This window comes from Elaeis guineensis, chromosome 8 (genome assembly GCF_000442705.2).
Source record: "Elaeis guineensis isolate ETL-2024a chromosome 8, EG11, whole genome shotgun sequence".
Taxonomy (NCBI): domain Eukaryota; kingdom Viridiplantae; phylum Streptophyta; class Magnoliopsida; order Arecales; family Arecaceae; genus Elaeis; species Elaeis guineensis.
The window spans coordinates 137,120,102-137,128,669 of record NC_026000.2 but is presented as its reverse complement, the minus strand read 5'-3'; positions in this window follow the sequence as shown (position 1 = coordinate 137,128,669).

The window sequence follows — 8,568 nt, the reverse complement described above, 5'->3', positions numbered from 1 at the left end:
TAACTCTCAACCCTCTCTCAACTCAGAAGCACTCATCATACAATGCTCTCAAATAAGGCCAAGAAAGCTCCCTCACAGATCTGCTGGTCTAGAGTCCTCAACAACCCTAGACATCCTGTGAGACTCTCAGTCGCTACATCATGCCTATCCTGTCTTAGACAATCCCACCATTCCAAGACACTCCTGGCTATCTGATGTCCCTGGCGCTCCCTGAGACCCTTGGCTCTCCCTGAGATCTGCTCTCGATCTCCTAGAGATGCCCTTGGTGCTCCCAATCTATCCCTACCTATCACAGCCACTCCATTTGGCCGAACTCAAGATACTCCCGACTGTTTCCTTGAGATACCTCCCTTGGCTGCTGCACCGTTGAGCCTCTCTCAGCTCCGCGCCATCAGAGATGCGCTACTGCAGTACTCCAGCACTCCCGCCTCGATCTCTATGCCGCCCTATTGAGATGTTTTCGAACCCCTTGTTGAGACCCCAGCTCATACCCCTCTTGATCTCAGCAGGAGACCTAGAGTCTCTACGCCGCTTTGCGACTCTCTGTAGGTCTCCACCTCCTTACAGTCGAATAGCCCAAAAGGCTTAAATCCCTTCTCCAATTAACCCCAATACCGTCACAGACGTTCGATCTATGTTGTCTGCACTCATGGCCACCTGATCGTGCACGACTCCATTCCAATCATGCGAGATCATGCTTCCTAGCTGTCCGTAGCCGTTCGATCTTTCCTGAAAGCATCCTGGCCATTGGATCACATCAGGATTCAGCTGCACACTGTCCGATAGTGCAAAACACCTGAGAAAGGCCTGTGAAACCACTCCGGTCCATCATGGATCATGAGAAACCCAAAGGAAACGCCACGCCAGTCCATGCGGGTGCCCATGGATCGCGGTCCACCATGGACCATGATGACAACTGCATACTGGGCCCGCACGCTTTCTCTCCTGCGCTGCGCCTGGGCCAGCCATTGCGTGCGCCCGTGCTGTCACCCGTGCTAGGCCTGGGCACGGCCCAGTGCCCTTGTTCTATTGCCGGCCTCCGCTACTTCGGTCTTCATGCAGACTTCCTTCGAAAGTAATTTCTTCATTCGGACTTCGTTTGGACTGTTCTTGATCTCGTTGGACTCCGTTTGTCTTCTCGGATCTCATTCTGAGCTTCTTGTGGATCGAATTTTGAGACATCAGATTCTAACAATCTTCACTTCGACTGATATTCGGCTCCATCTCAACTTTGAGAGCTTCTTGTATGATGCCGCCCCCATGCCCTAGGGCAACCGCCTATTACTGATGAATCGATCAGCATGGGAGACAAGACAGGCCGCTCGATCCCATTCAGAGTCTAGGGTTCGATCCACCTCCATCTGGAGCTCCACCTTGCACTGGACGTCCTCTGGCATCTTTCATAATAGATAGCTCTACCTTCTTGCACATGAGAGCATCCACCTTGATTGCATCCTTCTTCAATCTTGATCACCTCTGCTGCAACCTCTGGTACCACCTGGCTCCATCTGGCTTTGATACCAATTGTTAGGATAGATCCGACAACTGTGGAACATGGATCACCCCCCCCCCAAGATCGCCTTAGGAGCTCTGACACCACTTGTTGTAGCAGAAAGATAGAAGCAGACAAACAAACACAATCATATACATGGTTCGGCCCAAGTGCCTACATCCATGGGACATGCAATGCTCCACTCATGAGAGAAAATAAAATACAGAAGAGATAACTCTCAACTCTCAACCCTCTCTCAACCCAGAAGCACTCACCCATATAATGCTCTCAAATAATCCCAAAAAGTCTCCCTCACAGATCTGTCGGTCCAGAGTCTCGACACTCCTGGACACCCTATGAGACTCTTTGCCGCTACATCATGCCCTAATCTATCTCTAGGCAACCCCGCTGTTCCATGATGCTTCTGGCTGTTTGATGCCCCTAGCGCTCCCCGAGACCTCTAGCTCTCCTTAAGATCTATTCTCGATCTCTCTGAAATGCCCCTGGCACTCCCAACCTATCCCTACCTATCACGGCCACTCCATCTGGCTGAACTCAGGATACTTCCGACTATTTTCCTGAAATACCTCCTTCGGCTGCTATACCGTCGAGCCTCTTTCATCTCTGTGCCACCAGGGATGCACTACTGCAGTACTCCAGTGCTCCCTGCCTCAGCCTCTACGCCGCCCTTCTGAGATATTTTCGAGCCCCTTGTCGAGACCCCTACTGATACCCCTCTCGGTCTCAGCAGGAGATAGAGAGCCTCTGCCACCGCTCTGCGGCTCTCTACAAAGCTTAAATCCCTTCTCCCATAAGCCCTAATACCATCACGGATGTCCGATCTATGCTGCCTATGCTCATGGCCACCTGATCACATAAGACTCCTTCCCGATCACGTGAGATCACACTTCCCAACTGTCCGTAGCCGTTCGATCTCTCCTGAAAGCATCCTGGCTGTTGGATCGTGCCAGGAATCAGCCGTACAATGTTCGATAGCGCAAAACACCTGAAAAGGCCCGTAAAATCATGCCGATCCATCGTGGACCACGAGAAACCTAGGGAACGCCCTCTCAATCCACTTGGGTGCCCATGGACTGTGGTCCACGTGGACCGCGATGACAACCGCGCGTTGGGCCCTCGCGCTGTCGCTCTTGCGCTGGCCTGGGCCAGCCATCACATGTGCCCGTGCTGTCGCCCGCGCTAGGCCTAGGTGTGGCCCATCGTGCTGTTGGCCCGGCTGCTATGACTGGCCTGTACTGCCGCCGGCCTCCACCGGTCCGCCGCTACTCCGATCTCCATGTAGGCTTTCTTCGAGCGTAACTTCTTTATGCGGACTCTGTTTGGACTGTTCTTAGTCTCGTTGGACTCCGTTCATCATCTCGAACCTCATTCTAAACTTTTTATGGATCGAATCTCGAGGTGTTAGATTCCAACAATAGCATTGTGAAATACAAGTGTCACTAATTAAAGAGGGATGTCAGAATGGATTTATATGTACTCAAATCCGGAAGGCAGTTGGATAATTGTGATTTTTTTTTTTTAATGGTAGTATAAAAGAGTCAGGGAAAAGGCAAGAAATCAAACTTATGAGTATACATCAAAAAGGCCAAACAAATATTTACATCTCCAAAACCTCACGCCTAGCCTATTAGCAAATAACCAGTTCAGTAGATCCAAGGAGATTGAAGCTGCATCAGTAAACAAGAAATTCCCATGCAAAGCTTGGCCTGCCAAATAATCAGCAACATGATTTGCCTCCCTACTGATTTGTGTAACAAAGAAATAAGATCTTGAGGAGCTCCCATCAATGATATCCATTAAGAGAGATCTGGCAGCTTTTGACTTGAAGAAATTTTGTATCCAGTTTATTACGATCTTTGAGTCTCCTTCAAGCCACACCTTGTCAAGCTGCGGGTTTTGCACAGCATTTGCCCTAGCCAGGCAGCAACAAGTTCAGCTTGTGGAACATTATGATCAACAAGTAGCTGACCATCTGCAGCAATAAAGGGACCAGCAAAGTCCCTTATAAAAAAGATCGCAGATACATCTTGGTTAGATACAGCTGCATCAAAATAATTTAAACATCAAGGGGAAGGGGGATGCCACCACACTAGAGTAGGAAAATTGAGATGTCTAAACTGACTGTTAAAATTTTGATCACCTATAAACATAGCAGCATTCTATCACCAAACATCTCAAACAATGATTATGGGACTATTAGAGATATTTTGGAAAAGCCTTTCATTACGACCTTTCCTTGTACACCAAGCCACCCAAGCTAGCAAGACAGTGTACCACCTCTCTACCTTATGCGTAGACAAGAATTCAATCAGCACCGACAAAGAGGATGGTGCAAAACGCCTGGTCACTAAGCAAGGTAAGTGGTTGCTGGCAATCCCTTGCAAACGAACAATCCATAATCACATGGTTACTAGTTTCAAGTTCCTTGCATTGATCACAGGCCATACTCCCCTCAGAAATTATACCCAGCCTATTCAAAATGTGAGAAACCACTGCATTTGATTTGATCCAGACTAATTTTGATTAATCATCAATGAAAGCTAGTAGAGCAGACAGTTGCTTAGGTTTGCTGAGTCTGTTCTTGAGTATCGATTAAAAATGATTCCTTATTGATAATGGCCATCCCTTGCAATCTAAAACATTTCAAAACTCGCAAAGAAATTTGGATCATGACAGTAAAATTCAATGATCCCTTCCTTCTTAAGGGTGCTTATCTCAAGATATATATATATATATATATATATTATATATATATATATATATATATATATTCAAAGTGCAAGCGCATTTATCATGTTATATAAATAGTGCAAAAAATTTTAGTCAAATGGGGATCCTAGTTGATTCATGAAAAAGGTGTAGTGTAATAAATCACTTTATTTTGATATTTTTTGGTCCACTAGATCGATGTAAATTTATTTTAATATTATTTTTAGCTTAAAAAGATAATGGTATGACCGATCCCAATCTAGAAATACATTAGTATTTAACCACTAACCCAAATTTGGCATCACAAAAATGTCCTTTCCTTTTGTACAATAAAGGATGCCAGGGATGGATTATGAAAACTGAAGCATCACCGAAGTCTCCATTGGTGTATCACCCGGCTGGAGTGTTAGCTTCTCGAAATGTATGCACTGCTTGAAATGAAGCCAATCTTGAAGCTAAAACCTGAATGTCCTGAAGAAGCTCATAAAAAGTTCTTGAGACAGCCTTGGATTTCCCACGATTTTGGGCACTCGGTTCAAGGTGTGACATGAAGTACCGATGCCAAAAATATCGCCGCAGGCATAATAGATCTTAAAGCAAACAATTTTTGTTATAACTTAAACAATTTTGGGACAATAATAGCAAGGATTCTATTAACTTGAACAAATAGCTGTGCGAGTATCACGGCAAACAAAAAAAAAAAAATTGTTGTGCAAGTAGGAGTAAACCTCATTGTATTTATTCATCCAAATGAGAACCAATGTCCACAAAGCTGAATAATTTACATGCAGTGCTGCTAGAATACTTGGTTGGACATCTTACAAGATGTCACACATTTAGCACACATGGTAATGGCCTTTGTTGCTGTTGAAATCGGTCGAGATTAGAGAGAGAATGATTGAGCCTCGTCAGGGATACTGGCACTGGAGTGACCTGCAAAATAAGTCCAAACGGAGGTTGTAACTCCGATGAGGACCCTCCAATGCTCAAATCAGATTCAGAGAACAATGAAGTAGCAACAAGCTCTCTAAGAAGGGTTGATTGGCTTACCTGATCCTCGAGGCTCCGATGATTTATATAAAAAGCTGTCGAACAGCTGGTTGCACAGCTGTGAGATCATGCGATCCGAGATTATAGGATCGTCAGATATGCCATTGTGGGAGAGATAATCCAGCTTCAATCGCTCCCATGAAATTGGGAAGTCAGTTATGCCTAAGTTGATCCACTTAGGGTGGAGAACTCGGCTCTGTATAACGGTTGGTGGCTGTGGTGGTGGCTTGGCAATTTGAAGTAGCCTTCGACACTGTGCCGATCCGAGCGCTTATGGCAACCGTCGATCCAAGGCTCTCATGGTAACCACCATAATATATCTCTACTACTGACTCTGAGGGTCAGATGAAAGGAGTATTTCAAAAATACTTTGGATCGAGGGACGTACACGATTTCGAATTGACACCTATCTGCAATATTTAAAATGGGTGACGTCAGCTTCACAATTGACATGGATGGCTGTGAACGATGGGACCATTCAGGTGTTAATCTTTTTTTTTGAAAATTTAATTATCCAATGGTGCTTTTATTTCCTTCCACCCCTTTAAATTCGTACTTCAAGAGCATCGAAAGATGATAGCAACCTTCGTCTGTTCTATTGGTCTATTACAATTTCTTGAGGCGAGATGGATCCCCAACATGTGAAGAAGCTTGAATTGATATCGGCCCGTAGGAGGCAGGCCAGAGTTCTATCCATTGGCCCACCGGCTCCAGTGAGGGGTGACACCCAGGTTTCGATCGTCGTATCGAAACTTGGGGTTAGAAGAGATGAGAATCCCACTCCGATCACCGAGTCTATGATTCCTTTGTCAACAGTCATGGTGGCCACACTCGAGGAGACCTCATTAGAGAAAACATTGGTGGAGCAAGCACAAGCAGAGGATGCGAGCAACCCATCAAGAGCTTTGACGGAGGAAAGACGAGCGGAGGTGCGACCGATCTTCTCGAAGGGATGTCGGAAGTGGGCACGAAGATCGATGAGTTTCGAGAGCCGATGATGGGTGCCCAATGTATTCCTATAACTATCCTCCATGAAGGTCCCTCATAGCCAGCGTCTTCTGCTCCCTCATCGATAGAGGATCTTCAAGTCACGGCAAGACTCCGAGGGACTTTCTTCCTCCATTCGAAGGACGGCCTTGGATGGATGAGGAGCGCAACAATTAATGTTAAGCGCCTTCAGATCTCTCATTTAGGTAAAAGGTCTCCAAATACTTATTTTTTAATCTTCCACCACCTGCAATGCTTTTGACATTTATTCATAAAATTTTGCATAGGTGGGACATTACCTCGCTAATTTTGTTGGCTCCAACCCTAATGAACCATCCTTGAAACTTACGGCGGCAAGGAAGGAAATTGATTTGTTGAAATATCAACTGGAGCAGATGGAGAACAAGAATGGCAAACTGGCGAAGGAGCTCCACTCTTTTAAAGAGGCCCTCTATGAAGCTCGAGAGATGATTGATCATCGAGATGAGAAATTGAGGCAGATTGAAAAATGGATTGAGACTCTCGAGCGGCAAAGGTCTAAAGCTGAAAGGAGGATCGAGGATCTCGAGAGATAGATTGAAAGTCTCGAGAGACAGAGGTTAGAGGCTGAGGAAACTACCATCAGACTCGTAATGATTTGGAGGAGCTGAGGAGGACACTCAGGGGAAGGAGAAGTCGAGATCTTTTCCTCCCCAAAATTCATTCTTGAAGGAGTCCCACGAGGGTCCGACCAAGAGGGCCAGAACTTCAAAAGGGATAAGCCACGGAGAAAGAATGCCTCAGGATGATGGATGCTCTGCTTCTAAAGGGATCTAGGCGTCTCCAAAACTATTGTTGAAACTCGGGAGATCCTGTCAGAAGTGGAGAATTTGAAGTTGGAGGAGAGGAAGATAAATCACAAATTTTTCTGGGGCAAATTTATAGAGCAAGGGCTTTTGCTGAAAAATACTGAAAACAAAAAAAGATAGTTGGCCAAGAATGGAGCCAAAATCATAATCCAAGCTTGTAAGATAGCATTCTTGCGGGCTTCGAGAAGTGTAGAACCATCATTCGGATGCATTTCTCCTCAAACCCTATCGAGCCCCTACAGAATGACTATCTCGATGAGAGCTTGTTGGCTGTGGCGGTAGATAGTGTAAGAGATTTATGAGGACGTCCCACTTTTCTGCTGAGGTAAGTAATATTAATGTAGCTGTTCAGATCGAGAGGGATGTCAGCGCTGAGAAAACTACTTCGTAGATAGATGCCTGGTGATGCTTCTAAGTAGTGGTTTACGTTTCTCTTTTTTTTTTTTTTTATAATCTGGATCTTCTATCTTGTAATAGAATTTCATAGGAATATATAAATGCATTTGATTTTGATTTCATATATGGATGGATACAAATCATGCTTTGAAGAATACTGATCGAGTGTCAATATATATTAGGTACTGACTATAACTTGAAATCATAAAACTTAATTAGCATTGTAATTTAAGCAAGTGCATAATCCAACTGTTTCGAGTGAGGCATGGGCTAAGCCATAATTCGAACTAAATCTGAGCTAGATTAAATTTAATTAAAATCATAAAATATAGTATGAATTATAATTTGAATTTCAATCTAGACCAGATGTCTCATACCTATCGTACCGCTTTCGAGAAGATTGGAATTCAAATTGTTCTGCATGGGGAGGTGTTGGTGCATGTCTATGCAGTCCTTTCGAAAGTGGCGTAAAACATGATTAGCCTGCCACTAGCTTTAACTACCAAATTGCAACAGAAATTATATCAGCCAATGGTTGCCACATGTCGTGCGCATGTTCGCTTTTCACCGATTCACATCTCCTACAATTAATGCACTGATGGAGACGGCCTTTGGAGGTTTCATTGGTCCAAAAATTGTTTAAAACCTCAGACAAGACCATACATAGGCTCTACAAAGTTTCAAATTGTTCTTCTCCTCTTTTGGCATAGGTGCTTCTTTCTTCCACCATCCTCTATGTTTTGAGAGAAATGGCCTCCAGAGATTCTGCCTTTGTGCCATTAGAATTCCAATCCGAGCTACTTGAGAGGGACATAGTAGTGCTTCATGGACAGTACCAGATCCCTCCAGAGTTTCAGATAGAAGTTTCAGATCCAGATGACCGAGTCTGCCAACCACCTCCAAGACAGATGAGCCTTTACAAGGAGTGTTTTCGAGCAGAGTTGCGGCTTCCTTTCCACCCTTCTTTATGGCATTTCTCCAGTTTTTCGAGATATCGCCATGCATGATTGTGCCGAACTCTTGACGGCATATCTATGGCTTCATCGTAGTATGTGTTTTGGTTGG